The sequence below is a fragment of the Lissotriton vulgaris genome, chromosome 11 (assembly GCF_964263255.1).
Source record: "Lissotriton vulgaris chromosome 11, aLisVul1.2, whole genome shotgun sequence".
Lineage (NCBI taxonomy): Eukaryota > Metazoa > Chordata > Amphibia > Caudata > Salamandridae > Lissotriton > Lissotriton vulgaris.
The window spans coordinates 406873753-406900961 of NC_141699.1; the positions used below are offsets into that span (position 1 = coordinate 406873753).

A 27209-nucleotide genomic window follows, 5' to 3' on the forward strand; every position below is an offset into this window, starting at 1 on the left:
CCTGCGGAGCTAAGTCACACTTTGGGGAGGACAGGCTTCCCCTGACGCGGTGTCCAGTGTGGGGATATTATAGAGAGAGCTGTGGCACCAGTTTATATTCCCTCAGATAATGAGGCCGATTGAAAGGCCCCTTGCCCTGAAAGAAGCCAGTCGCCTTAACTGCTCTACGCTCAGGACTTAGTGACGTTTTCTGGACTCTGCTGCCCTGTGACCTAAACTGAACATAGAGTCCTGTCGAGCTGTGACTTTGTCCAAATTACGGTTTTGCTCATTGCAGCACTGCAGGCATTTAGCCCCACTCTCTCGCCTCCGTGTACGAGTGCGAATGTTGTGCTAGGCAGGGCAGTGTCACTGGGCACAGGCACCGTAGCATCTCTTGCTGCCTGTACGGCCTCGCGCTAGTCACCAAGGTTGCGGGCTGGCAGACACGGGGACAGAAGGTCTGATCTTAAGTAGTGCCTGCAAAGAGAGCATCCTTCTTCAAGGCACCAGCGCAGCACTGTGTCTGAGGCGCCATGGAGACAGACAGCTTCTGAACCCATCCCTCCTAGTGTCATATGGATACTTCGTTACATATATTGCGTTAAGTTAGCATGAGTGCATTACATGTTTAAACAGCCTTTTTTCCTTCGGCTTCAGTTTTGCACACGACACATACTTGTTGTTGTCGCCTTCACCCTAGAAGCGGTGAGGTGGTTTATTTGAGAATAATATGTTATTTCTATGCTATCAGCTTTGCCTGGTACACTTGGTACAACTGTCTGCACACTGAGAGCTGCACACTCTGAAATTAACCTAACACAAGGTTGCTGGGAGGCCTGATCCTCGCACCACATTAGACATAACACAAATAATGTTGATGCCAACATTTTGGGCTCTACGCGGGTTTAAGATAGAGTTACACGGAATGAACGTAGACACTTGGTGCTGCGCATGAAGAGAGCTGGTAGCGGTTGATGTGAACTGCTCCTACTGACATTGAGAGGTATGGGGCCGCCCTGCTAAAACCCGAATGAGACCTTCTTAGATATAATATAATATGCTAGATAGGGTGCGCGAAATATAGGTGATACAGATTTCTATAGAAATTGCATTATAACATGCTAGCACCTTTTGCTTACTATGGATTAGTGACTATGCTGCTGACTCTGATTTTTATAATCTGCATTTTGGTATTATACAAGATACTGCGTTTGAGAACTTTGCATTGAATAATAAATATTTCAAACTTGCACTTGTGTTCTTTGACTCTCAGTTTTGGTTTGAAATGATTATATAACGAAAGAGTGTTCATGTGTTCCACGACTCCTGAGGTATTCTAAAGATCATGTTCTGGTTTGTCTAATACATGGATCATTCCATAATGATCCATGAGACACTGTAGCTAGCTAGGTAACGAGATTTTTGACACTGAGATGAGTTTTTGGATCATCCTAACTCACTGAGGTTCTAGATCTCTATACACAGTTCTGTGGGAGAACGGAAACCCTGCTACATGGCGCCCAACGGATTGGTTGGCCGTATTTCATGACACTCGAGTAGTATATCATTCATACCTTGACGCCTGCATTCCCGTTTCCGGTAAACGGCGGTGTCGGAAAACCTACCTGTTTTTGAAATAGGTCTTTTCAAGCTTGAATTCTTCTAAAAAAGGTTTCTTTGAATCACTACCCAGTTGCGCTACAAAGTGTTCTTTGTCTTTTCTTTCTTCTTCCTGTGCTAACATGGCAGTGGAAATAGCGCAGCATAGCCGCGTCGCGGTTCGCGACCACTTGCGGGGTTATAATGTACCCGCAGAAGGCTTAGCTGTGGTTCTAGTGGTGAGTGCGGAACATGCGTACCCGTACGAATTGTTTTATTCCTGGGTGACATTTCCGGAAGTGGACGCTAATTCGGGTGTCTACCATTCATACACTGCCACGGATGTACCGGCGGCTTATGCTCCGTACAGGGCACTGGAAGTACCTATAGACGCTTGGCAGCACGGAGTTTGATTTGGTGGCGCCCTACCCCATTCTTTAACAGCTCCGAGGTTAGGTCCCTTATCCATTCCGGGCACAAATTGGCCCGCGTTGGGTGGATTTACTCCTCATCCTAATCGCACCACTTGTAACGTAGGTGACCTGCGGCGTCTTCATGAGGTCGCGGTTGGAGTGATTAGAGCGCTTGTTCATTACATTGGTCGTAATATTCATGGCGCAGCCCCCGCAGGTGCGCAGCTTCGAGCAGACCAGGCTGGCTTGAAAATCAGTCCTGTCTTGGTGAATTCCGTTATGGGCAGAAAGCCAGACAATAAGGATGATTTTCCTTACTGGCTTGCCGAGAAATTCGAAGAGCTGGAGGCTGTGTTTCCTAATACGACTCCGGGTGAAAAACACCGGATTCTTACGCTTAGTTTACCGAAAGATTTAGCCCCGGAACTTGTTGACTGTGAGACATGGGGTAAGACTTTTGCAGCGGTTTACTCGAGGTGCTTTGGCACACCGTCAGTGTCGAACCTGTCTGCGATCCTCAAACGTGTTCAGGATGATCACGGACCTGAGTAGGCGGTTGAGTTGGGTATGCGCCTGAACGGTTCATTTGAGACAGTTTGCGGTATTATCCTTGCCAATGTAAAAGGGGATGCAGTGAACTTTCAAGTGGCCAATGGTCTGGCGTTAATTCCCGATGCCGAGAAACCCCGTCAGCTGGCAAGAATAATTGTGGCGGCTTATAAAATGGTTGGCCGCAATTCTAAGGGTGCGAAGGTTTTTCTTGAAAAAGAAAAGAAGCAGCCCCAGGGGCAGTCTTCGGAAACAGGTGGACAGCCCAGGTCCAAAAAACAAAATTGGCCTAAAAAGCAGAATCAGGGTAAGCAACAACAACAACAGACACAGGTCTCGGGTCCGGCGCCTTCACAACCTGCGCGGTCAGAGCGTGTTTATGAATTGCGCGACCGCGCTACGATTAAATCGCCTGACAGATATCAGGCATCTGACCAACGCTCTCCTCGTTCCTTTCAGGACTCATCGGCTCCGTCAACCGGTGGTGGAGGGGGCGGCAGGGGCAGGGGTGGTCAGCAAGGACGTGGCCAGCCCCGCACGCGAAGTGAAGGGGACCAGCGGGACGACTCTACGCCAAAGAGACCGCAGTTTGCCAAGAAGAAAGTCGCAGCCTTAACGGCACATCGATATGCCCCAGATAGTGAGAACGCGGCTTCGGAATCTGACGTGGGCTCTGACCTTGCTGGACAGCGCGGCGGAGATTACCATAGTGAGAGAGGCCCTCCGTCCACTGTTGAAGGTGACAGCGACTGACACTTATGTTGTAATCGAAACAGCTGATACACATGTTGCTCCCCCTGAAAGACTTTTTGAAATTGTCCTGTTAATTGAAGGTGACATGCAGCGAACTGTAAAAGGGGTATTTTGGGAGAATCTTTCGGATACGTATGACATTTTGCTTTCGGAGGCTGACTGGCCCCCACCTTTTGTTCTCGCAGCTCCGCGAGGGGAGGAGGTAATCCTCCCCAGTTTCGCGCACACTGTACCGAGAGTGGAAGCGCTGCATTTTGCAGAAGAGTGGGCTCTGGCGCTTGCGCCGGCTGTGTACCGAAATCAGTGTGGCTAGGATAAATTGTCCCCTAGCCATGAGATTCCTTTACGGTCACAGCCTCAGCCACAACCCCAGTATCCCATACGGCGTGAAGCTAAAGCTTCGGTCGCGGCTATCCTTGAACAATTGGAATATCAAGGTGTAATTGAAACATGTGTGTCACCAATGAATAATCCCCTTTTTACTGTTAACAAGCCGGACGGCTCGTATCGTCTGGTTTTGGATTACCGGCATTTGAACTCGCATTGCCGTAACTGTGCAGTACAGAATACTCACGGCTCTGCCCTAGTGAATAGTCTTGAGCGTAAACGGTTCAAAACCACGCTTGACATTTCCAATGGTTTTTATGCACATAGATTAGATGGTCTAAGTTCCCAATGGACCAGTTTTACATGCGGCGGCGTACAAAAAATGTTTAAACGACTCCCAATGGGATATAAAAATAGTCCTGGAGTGTTTTCCGCCCGCATAGTCTCTCTTTTAGAGAGTTTCGATCCAGTTGCATGTTCGTATGTGGATGACATTTATCTCACAGACGACGAGCTTTGGGTGCATCTGTGTCGAGTAAACAGCATAATTTGTAACTTTGCAGACATGGGTTACAAGTTTAACTTTGCAAAGTCACACATTGCGGAGTACACAGTGTTGTTTCTAGGTTATGAACTTAACCATGAAGGAAAGGGATTGGCTCCTCACTTCCTGGAGAAGTGCGCGCAGTTGCGCTCTCCGACAACTCTGAAAAAATTACAGTCTTTACTGGGTTTTTTAAATTTCGGGAGGACATACATTCCGGAATATGCCCAGCGTATCAAGCCTTTATATGCCTTGGTACAACCATCTTTTTCCAAATCATGCTGGCTGCCTGAGCATTCGGCCATTCTGCAGTCTTTGCAGGCTGATTTGCTCACTTCTGACTACTTACAGACCCGTGATAACCAGACCAACCTGGTGATAAGAATTATCCCTGGGACGGTGGGTTTCACGTACCTGACTTTTAATGAGGGGGATACTGTACCTATTGCTTACAAGTCGCACTTGTACACTTCGGCTGAACTGCGTTTTTCCACTGTGGAGAAAGTGTTAACGGCTGTGCAGATGGCAATTCTTAAAGAACGTGCCCTGTCGCAGGGAAAGCGCATGTTGGTTGTTACCCCGTGTCCTGCCTTGGAGGCGGTCACGAAAGCCAGTGTACCTAATTCTAAAGCTTTGCACCCTCGGTGGATTCAGTGGGCTACTTCCTTGACATCTCAGGATGTCACGTTTATTTTTGACGCCGCTTTACGGTCGCAGGAGTATTTACAATATGAATTTGTTCATCCTGCTCCTTTAGCAATGCGGCCGTTGGAGGATTTCCACTGTATCATTTACACGGATGGTTCGGCGCAGGTTGCGCATGGCTCTAAACATGCCTACGTTTCCGCTTGCGCCATTGTGGTCGGTGCCATGGTGACCGATGAGTTCGAGTCCAGTGTCGTGCACACGCAGACGCTTGGAGACTGCACCGCACAATTAGCAGAGCTCCGTGCTCTTATGCTCGCATTGGAGTACGCAGATCCTAGTGTGACAACTTTAATCGTAAGTGATTCTTACTACTGTGTCCAGTCTTACAATGAGAACTTGTTCTTTTGGATTCAGAATGATTTTCGTGATTCCAAAGGTAGCACAATAAAACATAAAATGATCTGGGTCCGAGTGGCGGAACTTAAAGAAAAGCTGCCGCTCGTGTTTGTGATTCATACTCTCGGCCACCAGCGCGTGGGAGTCCACGCTGTTGGCAACTCGCTTGCTGATGAAGCAGCGAAGTCAGCGGTATCGAAATACTTAGTTGCAGCAGTCACAAGGTCCAAAAGCAAAATAGATGATGACATCTTGGCGGCTGTTGCTGCCACAGCGAAGGGAGGTAAATATCCTGCGGGGTTCCCTTCGAAGTACACATACCACTTAAGTCCCGATAAGGTTCCTTATGTGAAAATTCCTGAAGTTGGAGAGCGTCTAGTTCCCAACTCGGATCGCAGAGCTTCTCTGATTACAGCGGCTCATGAAGGTGTGGCGTCTGCGCATGCGGGCGTCTCGGCCACTGTATCTCAGCTACAACAGAGGTTCTGGTGGCGGGGACTGTACAAACAGACGCGCGATTATGTCCTTATGTGTGACATTTGTCAGCAGATTAAGCCTTCTACTGCTGCGCGTCCGCCTCAGACACAGTTGTACATCTCTAATAAACCACTTGGATGTGTTTATTTGGATCACTGCGGTCCTTTTTCTTCTGATACTGCGTATAAATACATCTTAGTAGCAGTTGACTCATGCACACGCTTTGTGTGGTTATGGCCGCATCGCAGCGCTGATTCACGGACTGTCATTAAGGATTTGCGTGTCTTTGTGGGAATCTTTGCTTGTGGTGCTTTCCATTCGGACCAGGGTCCGGCTTTCGCCTCTAAGGCGTATAAGGATGCTATGGTTTCGTTGGGAGTACAGGTGAAGTTTTCAAGCCCCTACAGGCCTGAGGGCAATTCTGTGGTAGAAAGAATGAACCGCGACTTAAAGCAATCTTTGACAGCCCGAGTTATAGGCACTGGTAGAAACTGGCTGACCCACCTCTATGGCGTGCAGCGTGCGCTTAATAATCTCCCTAGAAGGTCTCTGGGTGGGCGGACCCCATACGAAATGCTCTTTGGTATCAAGATGTACGTCCCTGACCTTGATGGTGCAGACTGCGAGGCCCAGGCCGCGGCCTTTGACGTAGATGAACATTGCAATGTTTTACAGGATCTACAAAAGACCAGAGACAGTCTTGCAAAGGAACACTTGCCCTCCACGTCGGATGATGCGTTGCTGATCCCGGTAGTTGGCTGGCTACCCCAAGTTGGAGAACTGGTTCGAGAGAAGATCGATAACAAAAAGGAGTTTGGTCCCTCATATCGAGCGCCGGTTCGGGTCCTTGGAGTGAAGGGCACAAGAACAGTCATTTTACCACCACTTCCAGGTCGTAAAGAAAACAGATTTATTTCTATTGACAATGTCAAGACACACAGGGTGGCCGATTCTTCATAGCATGACACCGGCTGTATCCTGTCCTTCCATGGTGAGGCACTCTGTGCTGGCTATTGCATCTGGTGCAGATCAGGAGGTGTCCCTCGAGATGCCTGCCATATCAAGTCCTTTATTAAATACTATTCCTGTTACTAACATTGATGAGGTGACCTATGCAGATCCTGCTGATTTATCTATGTCCGATTTACATGCTCGTTTGGCTAACCAGTCCAGATTCTCTTTTGACTCTGATTCGGAACTTTCAAAGAAACCATCGACTATTGCAAAATATGCCACGTTGTTTAAAAAACATTTTTTAGTTCCACCTTGGACATACATTTGGCTGATACTATTTTCATTTTATCTTTTTATGTCAATTGGTTTTGTGTTTTATTTTTTCCGCCTGATTGATGGCCATTATGTGAAAGAAAGAACAGGAATTCGGTACCTTAATGGAACATTGGCCCCTCACTCCTCCTCACATTCAGCACACAGACTAAAGAGAGACTTACATTCAGTACAAATTACTGCGTGGCCTGTCCTTGATGGGATTGTGTGGGATGCGGTTAGGTTTCAGATACATGGCCCCACAGAAGTTATTAATGTTCCTAATGTGCTTAGAGTAAACATGGGAGATGTGATTAAGCAAAATATTCGTTCTGATGATTGGGATCTTCAGGCCGTAGAAGCATTGTTCTCTGATTTGAAATATTATGCGGCCTTTGATGATGAGGATTTGTATTTAGATTCTGTCAATTATGGTGATTTGTTTTGTTACCAACATTATGGAAATCATTTCTTGCACAAGACAAGTTCCAGGCGGGTTCCTGTGAATTACACTCAGTGGGAACATTGCCCTACTCCTTTACAGGGGAGCTCAAGTACGTTTCTGGGAAAATACTCTTACTTTACAGATTTTAATCAATCAAATCCTGAGTCGTTTTATTTTGAAGTGAAACAGAAATTCATGCCAAAAGTTAGACTAACTGACACAAAATTGTTGTATTCAAAGTCCTTTCTAGAAAGGTTATCTGTGGATGGCTATGAGTTATGGAAGGATGCTATTGACCTTAAATCGGTTTGGGGTACCAAAGATTGGCAGGTACAAGGCACTGAGGCTTTGCATCGTGCATGTCTCATCCCGAATCACATGTTGTTTTTAAATTCGACTATTTCCCAAACAACATGTTTTGGATTGGCTACATCTAAAAAATTAAATAACCCTACTATCCCTGATTTGGAAGAATATTCAGGTTGGAGTAATTTCACTACATTGTCCATAAGTGAGATACAAGCACTTTTGCAGAATTCCTCCTTTAATATTTCCAGTTTTGATCCAGATGGGTGGCTTTTATGGCAAAGAAGCTCTGATTCTTGCCAACGTCGTTTTTTGGGTTTGTCTGAAGGTTTTACACGCATCAGGCCAGATCCCAGGTTTGACTCAGATCACACTGTTACAACTTATTCAGTAGGCAAATTGTGTCAGAACTGGTTACAACATTCCACTTTATCTGCAGTTAAACTGCATCTGTCCCAGTTGAATGAGAACATAGAGTTACATGATTTTATAAAAGGCCCGACTATGGGTAGGTCTAAACGCTTTATTTATGCTATTTACAATGAAATTTGGAAATTTTCACAAGTCGAAGCAGCTAAACGCCTGAGGGCTATTGATCAAGCCAATTTGGAAAAAGTGCTTGCAGTGGTCGATAACAGTATTAACACGCTTTCTTCCAGAATTTACACATTGGATAATATTGTTTCTTCTGTTGTTGATATTGTACATGATGAAGTGTCCACGTTATACCATGGTCAAAATCAATTGCGTTCTGTAATGCAGTTTGCCTGGACTCTACAGACAATTAAGGCTGGTCGAGTTCCCTGGACCTCATTGAACGTTTCATCACTTTTTGCCCCTTTTAATCTTACTGAAAAACAGCGCATGCTTTCAATGCGTGATGCATCATTTTCTATGTTACATATTGAGAAGCTAGAATCCTTGCCTTTTTCTGTTGCTGAAACCACTACTGCCACGTGGCTTATTCATGGTTTGATTACATTACCATTTCCTTTATATAAATTTACTAACTGTATGCGATATATTGCTATAGGACGTTATGAACCACTAGGCAATGCATTCCTACATGAGACATGGTCATTACCATACACATACAGATGTCTGAAGGATGGGAAAGAAGTGAATCTTAATGGTGAGGAATGCACACAGTCACCTGACCATTCATTAATATGCAGACACATTCAGTTACACGGATCTTGTAATCAGGACCGCCCAAATTTAGCATGTGTTTTAAAAGGCACGCCAGTTCCAGCAGTGGTTCCCACATTCACATTGTTAGCTAATGGTAGTTATTTACTTTTAAACAACGAATTATGTTGTGGTTTATTAATTGGTGTGGCTTATGTGGTAACTGTATCAGAGCGTGTAGTGTGCTGCAAGAATGTTCTATACCCACCCACGCATGGTTCTTCAGATGTCTCCATCTGGCCACGGATTCTAACCTTGGAAGCAAAATTCAATGGTTTAAGCAGAATAAGGGCCCTTTTGTCTCAAAAACAAGTGACCCTGAGTTCGGCCCGGGAAACTTATGTCCTTCACATAGCCAACACCCGCACAGAGGTGCAGGCGCTTTTAAATACTGATTTGCCGTTTCATTTCTGCGAGCTGATACACCAGATTTTTAATGCTTCTTCAACGACTGGGCTGGCACATTTTTTCAAGTTAGTGAGCAGTGGCCTCGTGACTACGTTTGAGAAGGTTTTTGGTATCATTCCCACGTTTTTTCATACTATTTTTTCGAGTTTGTTTGGTGGACTACCTGTGTTATTGGCTGTAGCCGCAGGCATTCTGTTGGTATTTTTCTTCATAAAACATGGATGCCCATCCTGCACAAGACGCCGTTCAACGCCTCCTGACACTGTGCCGTAATCGGATGCTCAATTACTATGGAACATTGCCGCTTGCAGCATTAAGCACGGCCTATAGATTGTCATTTCGGTTCACCGACTTCACGTGTGTCCAACCTGTGTTTCACTGCCTGAACTGCGAGTTCGATTGGGCCATTGATTTGTGCCTATGCTTGAGGACTGCTCCTGACGTCGATTTTGATCAGCTAATGCGTCCCGTGGTGGCTCATGAGTTGATCTGTTCTGGCGAGAGAGTTATGGCCTTGGCAGCAATAAATGGAGTTCTGGGCCAATGGGAGATCTCTGCAGCGGCGGATGCCTTTCTGACACACAGCGATCTGGTGAACCCACCGAGTTGTCCTCTGGCGTTACAGGAGGATCCGATGCTGGAGGAGCACGTATGTTCTTTCCCATTGCTGAATTGGATGGCTGAACTATTTTCGGATGATGGCAGTGATTTCATACTGGAGTCTATTGCAACTTTCTTTGCATATACTTTCCATTCATGACATACCTGGGAGGAGTGCTTTGTTGTGAAATATGACTTTCTCCTCGCTGAATTGGAGAGATGGAGTGTGTTCAGCTGATGGAGAATTCAATCACGTGATGTCGCTGAGGATAACGTCATTGTGGCACATGACTTTGGATATCGGATAAGTGCCTTGTTTTTTCTCTTACAGACATTTGGATTGATGCGACCTGGTCTTACTTTCATATTTTTGAGACCTGGCGAATGACTTTTGGTTCGAAAGTTTTGTTTTTATTTTTTAGACTTGAGGCCACTGTAGGCATTCATACATATTCATTCATGCATATTTTTTAGCTTATTTTAGCTTAAGATTATTGGACTTTGCTTTCAATCTTTGTATCTGATTTAGTATTGCCTTTTCCCTTATGTTTGACGGTGCTCGGACCAATAGGGGGGTGTCATATGGATACTTCGTTACATATATTGCGTTAAGTTAGCATGAGTGCATTACATGTTTAAACAGCCTTTTTTCCTTCGGCTTCAGTTTTGCACACGACACATACTTGTTGTTGTCGCCTTCACCCTAGAAGCGGTGAGGTGGTTTATTTGAGAATAATATGTTATTTCTATGCTATCAGCTTTGCCTGGTACACTTGGTACAACTGTCTGCACACTGAGAGCTGCACACTCTGAAATTAACCTAACACAAGGTTGCTGGGAGGCCTGATCCTCGCACCACATTAGACATAACACAAATAATGTTGATGCCAACATTTTGGGCTCTACGCGGGTTTAAGATAGAGTTACACGGAATGAACGTAGACACTTGGTGCTGCGCATGAAGAGAGCTGGTAGCGGTTGATGTGAACTGCTCCTACTGACATTGAGAGGTATGGGGCCGCCCTGCTAAAACCCGAATGAGACCTTCTTAGATATAATATAATATGCTAGATAGGGTGCGCGAAATATAGGTGATACAGATTTCTATAGAAATTGCATTATAACATGCTAGCACCTTTTGCTTACTATGGATTAGTGACTATGCTGCTGACTCTGATTTTTATAATCTGCATTTTGGTATTATACAAGATACTGCGTTTGAGAACTTTGCATTGAATAATAAATATTTCAAACTTGCACTTGTGTTCTTTGACTCTCAGTTTTGGTTTGAAATGATTATATAACGAAAGAGTGTTCATGTGTTCCACGACTCCTGAGGTATTCTAAAGATTATGTTCTGGTTTGTCTAATACATGGATCATTCCATAATGATCCATGAGACACTGTAGCTAGCTAGGTAACGAGATTTTTGACACTGAGATGAGTTTTTGGATCATCCTAACTCACTGAGGTTCTAGATCTCTATGCACAGTTCTGTGGGAGAACGGAAACCCTGCTACACTAGTCTGCCATGGATCACGACCGGAAGTCCTGGGAATAACACGGAGCACGGGTGGTAACATTCCGTACCTTGGAATCTCCCCGTGCGGATTCATCACACTTAAAATGTACATATGTTTAAGAGAACCTGTAAAACCCACACTGTGCACAGCACTGTTATTAGAACACTGACTCGTAGGGTAATCACATGCCTGTGCCACACCTGTTTTTCACCCCAGCAGTTGTGTAACAGTGTGTTTACTTACTGTAATAATAACTGATTCATTAGAATCGCTGAAAGATTAGTATCTCTAACGCTGAACCACCCGCTGCCAACAGGTAGGGTCACCTGAGCCTCTGTTGACCAGCCCCTCCTGCTCTATGACAAGCATAGAGATCTTTATATTTTCATGTGCTGTGAAGACTAAACTAAGACTGAAACACTGTTATTTCTGATATTTTGCTTTGAGAAAGACCTGGGTGTGCCAGCCACTTTGGGCGAAACATGTGTCGGCTGCATTTCCTGTTACATCAGGCTTGAACCATGATCCTCATAATAAAAACCAACCAAAATCATAGAGAACTATTTTCTGGGCATTTATGCCTTGAAAAAAACGAGACACTCCCCTGTTTCTTGAACTGCTCAATGACAATGTCTGACCACATTGAAAAAATGTAGGAAACATCTTTAGACCGGCGTCGTTCAGCAATGCAACTTGGCATCTTCTTGGTCACAGTTGTGTATTTAGTTGGGTATATCTTGAACGGTAGCACTCACACTCCGGTCTCTCCCCTGTACATGATTATCTTGCTGTGGCTGGTTCGCATTCATGTCTTCATATAGCTTCACAACATGTAAGTGATGGGTTTCACTCTTGCAGTATGTTTGCAGGACAGCGTGGGCTCATAGTGAATGAGACAAAAGGCAGTCTGCATCCATATCAAAGCGGAAAGATTTTTAGAGCCACATAATTGCTTTAGAAGCACATGTGAGTTTGACCCACACCCACACTGCACACACTGTACCCACACACACACACACCGCACCCACACACACACCGCACCCACACACATACTCTGCACCCTCACACACACACACTCTGCATCCTCACACACTCTGCACCCTCACACACAGCTTATCTGTTATTTTCTTCATTTATTAGAAAGTTTACTCCCTTTAAGATCTGAACACAGCTGCCTGGTCCTGTTTATGGCTAATAGATCATGTCTGTAGCCACACTGCACCCTCACACACACCGCACCCTCACACACCGCACACTTACACACCGCAACCTTACACACACTGCACCCTCACAGACCATGCACCCTCACACCCCGCACCCTCACACCCCGCACCCTCACACCCCGCACCCGAACACACTGCACCCGAACACACACACTGCACCCGAACACACACACTGCACCCGAACACACACACTGCACCCGAACACACACACTGCACCCAAACACACACACTGCACCCAAACACACACACTGCACCCAAACACACACACTGCACCCAAACACACACACTGCACCCAAACACACACACTGCACCCAAACACACACACTGCACCCAAACACACACACTGCACCCAAACACACACACTGCACCCAAACACACACACTGCACCCAAACACACACACTGCACCCGCACACACACTGCACCCGCACACACACTGCACCCTGACACACATTGCACCCTGACACACATTGCACCCTGACACACACTGCACCCTGACACACACTGCACCCTGACACACACTGCACCCTGACACACACTGCACCCTGACACACGCTGCACCCTGACACACGCTGCACCCTGACACACGCTGCACCCTGACACACGCTGCACCCTGACACACGCTGCACCCTGACACACGCTGCACCCTGACACACGCTGCACCCTGACACACGCTGCACCCTGACACACGCTGCACCCTGACACACGCTGCACCCTGACACACGCCGCACCCTCACACGCCGCACCCTCACACGCCACACCCTCACACGCCGCACCCTCACACGCCGCACCCTCACACGCCCTGCACCCGCACACACACTGCACCCGCACACACACTGCACCCGCACACACACTGCACCCGCACACACTCTGCACCCGCACACACTCTGCACCCTCACACACTCTGCACCCTCACACACTCTGCACCCTCACACACTCTGCACCCTCACACACTCTGCACCCTCACACACTCTGCACCCTGACACACTCTGTAATGGAACATACACTCCAAATACCACTCAGTGCCACATAATTATATGCAACATAATTGCACACCTCATACTTACACTCTACTCAATGCAACATAAATTCACTTTATCTGTCTATCTATCTATCGCCCTCCCTCTATCTATCTATTGCACTTACTCTATCTATCGCACTCACTCTATCTAGCTAGCGCATCACTACAGCATCACTCAGGGCCACCACAGCATCACTCAGGGCCACCACAACATCACTATGCGCTACCACAGCATCACTGAATGCCACAGCATCACTCGTCACCACCACAACATCACTGAGCGCCACCACAGCATCAATATGTGCAACCATTCAACAACAACTGGTTCAAATATGTTCTCTCAATGTTTCAAGCTTTATTACAAATGTCACAAAAAGATGTTAATATTTCACTTCTGTTCTTGGATTTCCGTCACAATAAAATACAATGAACATAATCGTTAAATATTTACAAAAGCTATTGCCATTATAAATTACAATAACTTTTATTTAAGTATTAATTCTTAAAAAAATTAAAAGCCATTTTTATTTGTAATATCAATACATGTAGGTCACGTAAATACAACACATATTGCATTACAAATGCTATAGGTGTCACATTTGCGAAAGTTAAAACTATTGGCATTGTAAATGACAAAGCTATTAATTTCGCTATTTTCAAAACCAACACATAAATAAAAAATTTGTCATTTACAGTACCAATAGCTCAAACTTTCCTAATGCGAGACCTATTGCATTGCAAATGCTTGTTAGATATAGCGGCAATTAGCTGAAGAGAGTGTCTGTATTTATCAATTATTGAAATTGCAATATCTTTACCTATAAAATCAAAAGTTTTTTTCTATTTCTGTAGTAACATTATGGTACTGTCAGATGTCCTTGCTTGTACCCTTCTTCTGATTTCATTAGTACCTGCCTGAAATTGTTTTCTGAAATATAAACACAATACTCTATGCATCAGAACAAGATGCGAAAGGAATCAGGCAAAGCCCGGGTGCCCAAAGGCTCTACAAATTCCACAAGGATGTTGTATGCCAGGCATATTTGAGAATCACCATGGGGAGACGATCCCTAAGGGAACAATCTATTGACCAGACTTTTGACACTGCCCATTTGGGAATTCAGAGGGCACTGGAAAATAAAAATAAAAGCCTGGACAAAGGCAGTGTAGACTGTGTCCATTTACCCTGGAATCTGTGCTTCATTTAGTATGCAGTTGTCCAGCACAGCTGCCTTTAACGCAACCTTTTTAAGGCCAATAATCCTGCAGCACAGCATGAGAACTTGCAAAGAGGCAGTGTCCTATAGCTACACATGCGAGGTTCCTCTGGAGTCAGCAGAAATTGCTAAGTTCTTTGCTATAGTAGGAAGGTTATTGAGAGTACACAGTCTGTATGTGTTTACAGCATAGATCTACTGGGAGGGTTTGAGGTATTCCAGAATTGGCCAGGCGCGCAACCAAGTAACCGCAAAGTATTATACTGCTATGGAGTATCGAAATCCAGGCAAAAGGGCGGGCGGTAATCCCTCGTAACCGCTCAAGGTTGGATCACGAAAATCCACACAAATTGCACAAAAACAACAAAACCCCTGCACTGGATAAACAACAATAATGTCTGGGTGACTTCGAGTTTCAGTAGCATAAGTCAATGTGCACATCGAAAATTTTCAAAGTCAATAGACTGCAAAGTGCTGAAAAAGGAATTTCAATGAAGTAAAGTTCTTGGTATAAAACACCGGTTTATTGTTCCTCTTGTACTGGCCAACACGTGTTTCATCGCAGGGAAACAGACTGCGAATCTTCAGGGCCTCTTAAACGAAAGAACCGGAAATGGTGTTGTGGCCAACGCCCGAAAAAGGCGAAATGTGGAGGATGGACTTTACTCGCGTAGTTTGATGGTTCCTTAATGTAGTGGTAAGGAGGCCATAACCGGGAGGAGAAGATATTGAAGCAGTAGCGCTCAAGTTAAGGTAGACAGGCGGATGCACCTGACTGAATGTGTTCCCCCTCCTGTAGTTCCCGGACCGTCTTTGAAAAACGGCGCCTTCCTTATGTTTTAATGCAATGCACCGAAGATTTCCTTCATGTGCTATGATGTTTTTGTAAATATTTTAACGAATTATATAATGAATCACTTACTCTTCTCTATGCATCAATCACACTGAGAGAGACAGCAGACACCCTAAATACTATGATGAGAGCCAAATTGGATAAATCCAGACTGACAATTGAGTCGGTCTTCTCACCGTACAAACTCTTGAACAGCACTCCCTAGGCTGTATGCCGCCTTGGCAGATACCCACATCACCTACAACAGGTCCCATTAAAAATCTTTCTAAGCCTCTCAGTTCTCACAATCCAGATGCATTGAGTGTTGTTTACCGTCACAACACGCATGCAGGACAAAGGCTTCTGCTACACATGGGGTCTTACCTTCTGCATCATCTTCAATTGGGAAGGCTGCACTTGAGTGTCTAAATCTCTGAAAGAACTGTATGCCCTCCTAGGCCTGAGCCCACCAAGAAATAACACATCAGGCAAGCTGGAATCCAGACTGCACCGAATGGCGTAAGTTGTCAGGAAAAACACACATGAAGAACCCTGACACACGAGAATTTTGAAATCCTAGAAAGATGAGAAAATCTCAATCTTGGAGGACCTTAGGGCTACAGTCGCTCGTCTCCAGAACTCCAGCGCTGAGCACTCTCGGCCACCAGATTCTCAAAATGCTGATAGGACAGGGATCCAGTCTCCGGCTGATCAAGCGGGCGTGGTATATTTGTGGGCAGGGGCACGAGTATCTATACTTTTTGCTACTAGTATTCTCCTGAGGAGGTGGGATCCTTCGCTAGTCCAACAGTAGCATTCTTCCCCTTACCATTACATCCTACCACAGCCGGCACTGCTGGGACTATGGCCTGTTTTTGAAAGCCTATCACCCCACATCCTAAGGACACGGTTAGATGACAAGTTATTGGTTGTTTTTTCCTGAACCCTAAATTATTTTTTTATTGTTGATACCCCTGGTTTTGGGGTCTTGTTTTATGCCCCTGTCCTTCTATTTCACCCTAAGACACCCTGCACATAGTCTGCTAGCCTGCAGCCTTTATACTCCCAGTCACCCCTCTCATGTTTAAACAGCCCAGCAAGGAGGCACTCTCTCCTCCATGAACTAGCACTATTGGAGATGGATTTAGCCATCTTACAGGAGACCCCCTCCCCCTGCACTACCTGGGAAAAGTCTGCCTCTGATCCCATCTGTTCCCCTCATAAACCTTTTCCTCATCTGAGAATAAGACAGCTGGAGTGGTTATTCTCTTGAGGGTGCAAATTTCACATCAGAGATTCAGGAAGGCAGGTGAGTGGCACTACAAGGCACATTCAGGGGCCAAACTAATTTTGATATCTTGCCTAAACCAGGGCAGGAGCATTTCTTACTTCAGACCCTAGGGCTTCTTTTAGACTGGGAAGTTACACATTGTCATAGGGGGAGACTTAAATATGGTTATGGGTGGTGACCTGGACAGAACACAGCCCACACATTTGGGTACAGTGGTTCTGTTGGGCCCAGGAAGAAATTGGGATGTTTAATGGTTGGCAATATAGGCACCCACTAAATGGATTATTTCCACTATTTGGACGCTCATAAAAGTTACGCGCTGCTTGGTCATATCTTCTCTGGAGTTCAAGATGTCTCTCAGGTTCATTACCCGTTTTAGACCATGAGCTGCTCTACTGTGCCCTAGATCTGTCACTGCCCATAAGAGCACTGGAATTTGGGATCTTAGTGAAACCGTGCTTCAAGACCTGGTAATCTTTCACTGTATAAGTAGATGCATCAAAGAATAAATAACACACAATGATACAGGTATATTGAGTGATATTCAAAGCATTACTTAGTGGGGAGTTGATTGCTGAATACACTAGACTTCGGAAAATGAAAGAAGCATTCTCTCAGGCTTCAAATGGAGCTGAAAGAAGCCACAGACCTTGGTCCAAGCCCTCGTTCTGAGCCGCCTGGACTATTGTAATGGCCTATTCTTAGCAGCCAATGAAGGAGTGCTTAATAAACTTCAGGTGGTTCAGAACACTGTGGCCCGCCTGGTGACCAATGCCCCCCCTAGAACTCCATCCTTGCCCCTCCTCAAGGCCCTCCACTGGCTTCCCATCCGGAAACGGGTGGAATTCAAGATTTGCTGTGTGGTGCACAAGAGTCTCCACAACCTCGGTCCACACTATCTGGCCGAGAAATTTGTATACCACCGCCCTTCCCGCAATCTTAGGTCCAGCAATCAGCTATTACTTCAGGTTCCTAGACATAACAAGACTAGACAGGGAGGTCGCGCCCTTTCCATTATGGGCCCGCGTCTGTGGAACAGTCTTCCCCTTTCCCTCAGAGAGTGCCCGAGTCATCTAGCTTTCAGGAAATGCCTAAAGACAACTCTATTCTAGTTGGAGCGCTGCTCGACCTGTTTCTTCACAGCACCGCGCGGAGATACACCTTCGGGTGTGATGCCGGCGCGTTACAAGCCCATAAATAAATAAATAAATAAACAAACCTTATATCAGAAACCCGGGAAAAAAGTAACCACCTTAAGGGAGCAGATTAATATGTTAGAAACAGATAGGGCTCACTATATTCTGGCCAAATAGACAGCAGGTACTATGAATTTGTCAATAAACCGAACACATTATTAGCTAATCTCCTACAAACAAATAAGGAGGTGTAGGGTTCCCAACTATCTGGACTGTTGTTATGCAGGCCACTTCTGCTTTTTCATTACCTGAACAAGAGGGACCACGTTGGTGGATGATTTACCATACTGTTGGGGGGAGATATTTCTACTACGTCCCGTGGACTTGTAAGTCAACCTGAAAAGTGGCCTTATATGTTTCTCCGACTCCTAGAGTACATTAGGGCTACAAAAAGTGTAAACCACCTTCGCCCTCCCCATTTTCGCACCTATGGGTATAACATACCCAGGACGGGTTAGGAGAGTTTTCCAAAATAGGTGAGAAAGCGGGTTCAGAATAGAAAAAGATATGTGTAAGAAAAGACAAATGAAACCATTCGAGCAACTTAAAGACGAATGTGGCCTTTCAGAGGCCGACCATTTTAGATACCTTCTGGTGAGGCAACAGGTTTTACAACCACACGTAAAGTATGAGGCTGTTGGAACTCTCAACTAAATTACCATTAGGGGAAGCCTGCTCTTTCTAGATGTATGAAAAACAGAGCTGGGCATTACAATAGGTGATGAGAAGTGGGACCCTGGGTGTGGGGTAGGCACTACAGCTAGCCACATTGGTGGTAAAGAAACGCTCTTAAAAATACTATACATGGGGAGGAGCCACGCTAGCAACCAAGATAGCCGCGTAGGCTCCCGGCTCCGCCGACCTCTGACTCCCGCCGGAATATCCTGTCATTTATCCTGTCCTTGCGCCCAGCCACCGTGTGTATGAACCTGCCGTGAGATTAATGGTGCTATTCCGAGATTTCTACCTGTTCGGCTGACGAAGATATGTCGAGTGGAAGTTTTCAACCTAGATCTGCCCGGAAGCCGGGGGTCTCGAGTACTGGCCCATCCGGGTTCCAGTTAAACAACATCGACTGTGGTGGTGTGATCGGGTCCGGTCTACCGGAGTGGGAAAAAACTTTTTTTTGCTCTCTCGGATTGATGTGGATGACGTTTGGCTGCCTTGGTGAAAGTCTGAGGAGGGGTGACAACCCAACGATTGCAGCTGTGGACGGGGGTCCTGCCAGGTGACCCGGTAAAGGGCCCGCTGGGTCGGGATCTCCGCCTGCGGTGGCGGACCTCGGATATCATCGAAACAACTGATCAGTCTCCCTCATGACTGTCACCGATCAAAGAGTAGTGGAACTGACCGTGAGTGGCCCGTCGCTGCGGACTGTGTTTGGCAGCCATTGAGTCAATTCATGTGTACGTCGAAGGCCGCATTCAAACGATGGTGGCGCGTTTGTATGAGATGGTACGAATTGGACCGGACCATACTCCACTACAAGAAACGGTGACGACTAAGACACCCAAGATGGCCACTCTGATGGAGGAAGTAGACCCCGTACTGTGTGAGGTGTTGGAGCCTTGGACCAGTGTTTTGGACCATGAGAACAAGCTCGATGCACCAATGGATTGTTAAGCCTACGATCGTTGCCGACTATGGAAGGACTAATTGATGTTCCCACTACAGAGTCTTTTGATGAGAACTGTTATCGGATGAAACTGCGTCACTCCCCTATACATCAGAGCCGCTAAGATGGCGGATGAATCAATGCTGGGAGTTCATAACGGGGAAGGGAGTCTCTGGACCTGACTGTGTTCACAGCACTTTTGTTCTTCTGTCTTGTCTTGCATTGAGTTCTGTTACATTTTCTGCGTACTCGGACTGTCCCGTGGAAGAGGTGGTTTGTCCGAAGGGGACTCATGCGTCTGATGGGAAGGGGCAAGGATGAGATTGAAAGACTGGGTTTGATTTCAGTACGATGGATACGGGATCTATTAAACTTATGCTTTAGGAAGGCTGGGCGGTGTTTGAAGTTTCCCTTGTAGAGATACACATCTGTTGTCCTATAGATTTCTTGACTTCACTCTGGGGATTATTGGTTCTGGCGGGGGGGAGGGGCGACCGGAAGCCCGTACGAATATGCCCTCCTCCACTTCTCCTCTCTACTTTGATAGATTTCTTCTTTTAGAACCTTGTTAGTTGGGGAGACAGGCACGCTGCTACTGGGGGTTAGGCGATAGCCGTTTGCAGGGGTGCAGGGTGGGGGGGATGGGTTTATTGTTTTCTTTTTGTTATCGCCCACATCGCCCATATAATTTTTCTCTTTTTTCAATTTTTTCTTAGTCTCTCCTTTACTCGTAATATTGTCGAAATATCCGGACTTTGATCCTTAACTTCTAGTGTCTGGTTGCCATAATTCTCCTGCTGGTTTGATTTATGGGTGGGAGCGTTTTGAGGATCCGCATCTAAACTGTTTAGCGATTATACTGATGCCAATCTTAACCTTGCGCTTAATAGTGCGGGCCTCTCAAAGAAATTTTTTACTGCTCTGTCTATCCTGTTTTTGTACCAATTCACCGTTATCAGTGGCTGTATTTATGGCACCGGATATGTCTGTTTATTTTTTGCTTTAAAACAATAAAAAGATTTATTAAAAAAAATACTATACAGATGGTATTCTACCCCTATTAGATTGAAGGCCATGGGTTACCCTCAAGGGGCCCAGAGTTGGCGGCAATTTGAAAAACTGGCCCACGCACCCATGTATTATGGTCTTGTCCGAAATTACATTCCGAAATAACATTCCTTCTGGCAGTACGTTCTCAAAACGATTGAAAAAAACGATTGAAAAAGTCACAGGATGACAATTAACACAATGTCTTCAGGTCACTTTACTGGGGTCCCCCTTATAAAACATCTATTGAAGATTTTGCAGGAAAAGCAGAGTTATCTCTTATTTGTTGCTGACGGCAAAACAATGTGCATTAGCTCTATGCAGCATGGTGGGGGTCCTAGGAGAGATACCCAGGCTAGGTGGAGTTTTATGGATCCTACCAATGGTTAAGACTTTGAAAACCGCTTAGGGAAAGGAACAGAAATGTAGGAAACTATGGGGGATTATTCTGCAGTACCTTTGTAGAAACTTTCAAGAACTACAGTGTTGACAACAACCAAGAGCACTTCAAATTCTAGAGGGAATGCCAGCTGGAATAATACTATGAGTCTAGAAAAGACACTTGAATCCATGGTTAAATTAATGGCGGACTGCCTGTTGTCGGACTTCTAACTAATTCCTGTGACCTTAACTCGGAGCTTTAAATTATTCAGATGGGTTGAGTTGGGGGTGGGGATGTGTGGGTTGAGATTTGGAAGTGGTGGACACTTTGGGAGCTACCTCTCTTATTGTTTGAATTTTGATAAAATGCCATATAGATGTATTCAAATAAAAAATTATTATATCACTGCAACCACTGGCGATGAACAGTAACTTAAAACTGATTGATGCTGCAGGTGGACCTGGCTCCTAAAATGTTTCGGTGTTTTCCCCATACTTTTTCCATAGGAACTTTGGACACTGCTATGGCTGAACGGATTTACACTGAATCTGGCAGAAAGCTGGATCTTGATCAAGAAAGAGTGCTTTTTGTGATTTGGTGTAATTCCGTCCAGTATTATGTGAGTAATGAAGGCTCAAAAACATTGCATATTTCACGCCGTGTAGGATCCATGGGGCAGACCGATTTCATGGTGAGATCTGACTGGCTGTCACCATGTCAGTAAGGTTGGGGTGGCAGCCATTTTAGGACTTGATCCCAAGTCCTAACAAAAAGGTTAAAAAAAGACATCAGGGTATAGGTAAGGATACCTTGGTCCCCCAGACCTGGTGGTGGTGGTGGTCAAAACCTTTTTTTTTCCTTTTATTGCTTTTTTCTTATTTTGCCACAAATTCAAATAGAATCCTCTGTAATTTGTTTTTTAAAATACACAAGCTCCCATCCAAAGTGAAAAAAACTTCTAGCTGCCAGAGCAGACATGCCTTCCGCTGACTGCAGTCCTGCATGTCTGTTCCTAATCGGCTGTAACTTTACAAATGCTCCTGTCAGGCGGGAAAAGACTTATGTCTCCCTTCCTGTGCTCCAGTTTGTACGGAATGCAAATTATTCCCACCTGAGGCAGCAAGCAAAAGCAGCTTCTCCCTCTAGGGTGGAGCAAAACCAGCTACCAGTTCACCCATGATCGGTGCATGCGGGAAGCCGGAGTGCCATGGTGGCCAAGGGCTCACTATGTGGCCCCCAATGTAGGCCCCAGGGGATGGAAATGGTCCGGGTGTGGGGCCCCAAGGGATGGGGTCCCTGAGGCCCAATGAGGCAGAGGGAGGGGGGTAGAATGTCCCCTTCTGCCTAAAATGAAAATAAGTCCCCAGAGGACTGCGTCCCCAGAGACCAAGGAGGCTTGGGGGAGCAGTTGTGTGCCTTCCTCGCCTCATTAAAAAATAAAGGCTGCAGGGGCTGGGGTCTCGGGGGCAGTAAAGCTTAGGGAGAGGGGCTGCTTGCCCCCACACCACAATAATTGTTGTTTAAAAAAATAAAAGGGTATCCTAGGTGGGCACCAAGACACCAAGGTGAATAATAAATGGACGGCAAGTGCCGCTCATTTATTATTCACTGTTCCAGCATGGAGCCCTTCATAATGCCCTGCAGCAGCGTTTTTGTTCATTCATTTTTTTATTTTTTTTATTTAAGCTTGGTGGTACCCCTAGAATAGGAAAGGGCACCAGCAAGTATTTTTTTTATATTGTGGAAGACAAGTGAGGCCTATTTTTTCCTATTGAGTGTTAATTCTAATTTTTCTTTATCATTGTGGCAATATTCACACGTCTATACTGTGTTACTGCTTTACTTTTAATGGTAGCATGCAGCTACTTAGCATATGTTATATAATTCATTCTTTGAATTTTAAAGTGTAAGTCTTCCAATGACATTTGCAGAACACAATGACGACAGCAAACCAAATTGAGCTCATTTCAGACATTTTCAAGAAGGGGGTCACACACTCAGAACACACAACACTGCTTGCCAAGGCAAGCCATTCTCACACAAAAAACACCGTCGCTACTCACTCAAACAAGTACTTCACAAGCATCACCACTGGTGTCGGTCCACAAACCACATAGACACAAAAAAAAAACCACAAATCAACACTTGGGACAAAAGCAAGAGGCAGCCCACAGACTGTACTCAAACCAAACCATTTGTAAATACCAATTTTACATCCTATTTACAAACTAAAGGACTCTCAAAAAATAGTACAGAGAATACACCAAGACAAGTAGACAGCCAAAAGACTGTGCCATGTTCAAAAAGACAGGCTCCAACCCCAGACTTTTTCCAAAATACACCGAATTACCAATGAAGCTGGGGGAACGCTCAAAGCGCTCCGTATCACCATTTATTAATTTTACTAAGTACGTAGATCAGGACCCTTTTTAGTGCATTTGTTCCACAGTGTACTATACATTATGGAAGAAATACCATATTTAATGTACATACTCCTATTAGGTATCCCCTCCAGGGGAGCTAGCTGAGTACTTTCTAAATCCATATTGGTACCACCAAGACAGCAACACATTCTACGAAGTGTGCTAGGAGCAGGCATGCCAAAAATATTACAATGCGATGTAATATTATAATCAAAGCGTATTTATCCTGAGAATTATCCAAAAGTAGAAAAAATCTCCCCGTTACCTGCCTTTATTTGCTGCAGCAAACAAGCAAACAAACCAAAATCTTGGCCAAGCTATTCTAAAACAAGAGTGTTGCATTGCGACCTTACCAAACAAAAGTCTCCAGCCTCCAACTGCCAAGTTTTAAATCGACGTAATGGTCACTGTGAGATGAACACCGAAAGGGATCTCCGTCGGGGACCGGTCACAACCTGGAGGTTCAAATCGGGAAAACCGGAAAAGCACTTTGGTCTGCAAAGACAAGGGTCTAATTGTGCAGTGTACATCCTCAGCGAGATTCCAATCCTCCATTGAGACCACTCTTTTGGGCGACCGTGTCTCCGATGAGCCCCACGACGGGTGCCAATTTGTCCGGGTGAGACTTTTCACAGGCCCACTGGTGCAGGGGTTTGCCCTTCTTTGTCCTTAAGTCCTTAGACTAATAAAATAGAGATTGGCACGGAAGCTGTAATATCAAGGTAGTCTCCCTCTCATGAGGGAGACTATGCAATACTGTACCCTCAGGCCACTGTATGAGGTAGTCCAAGGAGTACAGAAACCATGGGCCTTTTATGGCCAGTTTATAGCTAAGTAAGCATGAAGACTCAAAAAAAAGGCTGTACAAGTATACATAAAAATAGCTATTTCACATATATGGACAACTGGAAACTACTTAGTCAACAGAGTGGGAGGAGTAACAATAAGCATTTACAATGCAATAGTCTCGGCATTGTTAAAGTTAGAGCTTTTGGCATTGCTCGTGACATTATTTTTATTTGTTTTTGTTTTTAAAACATATAAATAAATGGCATTGTCATTTACAATGCCAATAGCTTAATCTCTCGCAAATGCGAGACCATTTGCACCCACACACAGCCACCCACACAAAGCCACCCACACACACATACAGAGCCACCCACACTCATTCACATAGAGACCCACACACACAGAGCCTCCCCACACACAGAGCCTCCCCACACACAGAGCCTCCCCACACACACACAGAGCCTCCCCCCACACACACAGAGCCTCCCCACACACACACAGAGCCACATACAGAGCCACCCACACTCATTCACATAGAGACCCACACACACAGAGCCTCCCCACACACAGAGCCTCCCCACACACACACAGAGCCTCCCCCCACACACACAGAGCCTCCCCACACACACACACAGCCTCCCCACACACACACAGAGCCTCCCCACACACACACAGAGCCTCCCCACACACACACACAGAGCCTCCCCACACACACAGAACCATCCCACACACACAGAGTCACACAGAGAGCTACACACACAGGCAATGATGCGTCCTTTTAAATAGGTTTACAACTAACTTTTCGCTGCTCAGAAATCAAATTAGTTTCATAATCAATTCAAAGGTGTCCTAAGAACATCATCATCGCAGCAACATGCCCAGCCCATTTTCGCTTCATTGGATACACACAGTAAGGCGAATGTTAAATGACGTCAGGAAAGAGTGCTGCAACTAGTTAGTAGCCTTTTAAGTCTCTCTCAAAACTTGTGGAACGAATACGATAAAGCATTTCCAGAAAATGTACGCTGCTATTTATCAAACAAAAACTCAAAGAGAAATGGTCAAATTCTTTTTAAAGATGTGACGGGAGTGGGTCATACAACGATGTTTTTGATAATCACATAACTGTCCTTTCCTGTTAGATATCACAATGCAATTACAAACCAAAAATACACTGGCTAAGACGGAGTCATTAGTTAGCGCAGTCAAACTTCTAGTCGGTACAAACATTTAGCAATGCAGACCTGTATGCACGGAGTGTATACAAAGCGTTACCGTGCCTTTCTTAGACCCAATTACGTAGTCTAACATACAAATCAGTGATAACAGGCCTCTTACAAATTACTTTAGTTTACAAAGGGGGGTGCAATCCTTGAGTCATCCCGGCAGAGAAGGAATAGAAAGGCATTTGCTACCAGTGTCCAGGTGATCCAATAAAATGGCCAGATGGCGTAAAACGGACAGTATACATATCGGAAGGGACACACGCTGCTGTTCTATTTGTGCCCAGCGCCTCATTACACAGTAGAGCCACACTGAGGCCATTTCAACGCGGACAGCCATAGATAGCCCGGTTATACTTCAAACTCCCGCAAAACCAAAACACAACAAGGCTAGTAACATGGAGGGTTCTGTCTGGGAGAACGATCCTGTTCTCCAAGCACTAAACCGAAGGGTTTCAAGACAGGATGGCGAAGATTCCCCCGGATTTAACTTAGTCTCCTTCTCTCAGCTCTGGATACCATGTCTGACTCACCTCAGGCTGCGCTGGAAGAGAAAGCGGAGCACGCCGGGAGCGGCATGACGACTTCAAAATATCGCGAGATCTCGATCAGCCGCAAACAAAACTATTATTTACACCTTATGTAAAAGAACCATCTGAAAAGCAGTCTATCTAAGTCGAATAACTACATTGAATATGATTTCGTGATTGTTACCGCTGATGTAATTTACGTTTTTACTGCCAAAATAATACGTTTATATTACAAAATATAAAAATGCGATAGTATTTTTGTTCAATTGTAAATGTTAATAAACTGTCCAAAACGTAATTTACAGAGTAGTTTTTTCAGTTACTACAACAATTTTACCCCGAATTCAACGTTTAACCCCACTTCTAAGATGGCCGCCGCGTTTGTAAAGAACGAATACATTACGTGTCCTTGACCAACCCGGTCCCTACTTTACTTATGATGCCACCTTTTTTGACAGAAAATGACGGGCGTTTCTCCGAGCCATTTGTGAATGATCTCGGAGAAACATGGTGGTGTGGAGCGTTCCTCTCTTGCCTTGCGATCTCGGAGAAACGCCCAAAATATTTTGGATTGAGGGGCATGTTTAGTAACACCCACCACTAGAAAAGGGGCAGGGCTTAAAAAATGTTAAAGAAACGCCCACGAATCTGCTCAAGCCGGGACTAAAAATGAGTGTCGCACATCTCTTCCAATGGCTAGCCTCCATTTACGAAGCTAGCCAATGGGAAGAGAGAGACGGGTTAATGCCCCCACTGTAGAAGACATAAAATCTTTGGCTACGCCCACTGCTTCGCAGTGCGACGGTAGCCTCGACCTTAAACCCTTACATCAGATGGAATAGCCTGACCGTTATAAACTAAGAGATGCATTCTGGCAGCTACATGCCTTTCTGATCATACATTGCTCTGGCTCCGTGCTGAAGGAGTTAATTATAGTTGATGACTCACGCGAAATACAAGGGCAGGCAACAGTGAAAAGGGAGAAGCACATGGCGAGC

At 45.4% G+C, this 27209-nt stretch overlaps 1 protein-coding gene and 1 non-coding gene across 2 annotated transcripts in view; one reads left to right on the forward strand and one right to left on the reverse strand.

Moving 5' to 3' along the window:
- TGOLN2 (trans-golgi network protein 2) overlaps positions 1-27209 on the forward strand; it is a 137627-nt gene that overhangs the window by 35261 nt on the left and 75157 nt on the right. The window lies entirely within an intron of this gene.
- LOC147679888 (small nucleolar RNA SNORD58) lies at positions 25263-25328 on the reverse strand. The gene has a single exon (XR_015301965.1). It is a non-coding gene; the product is annotated as a small nucleolar RNA SNORD58 (small nucleolar RNA).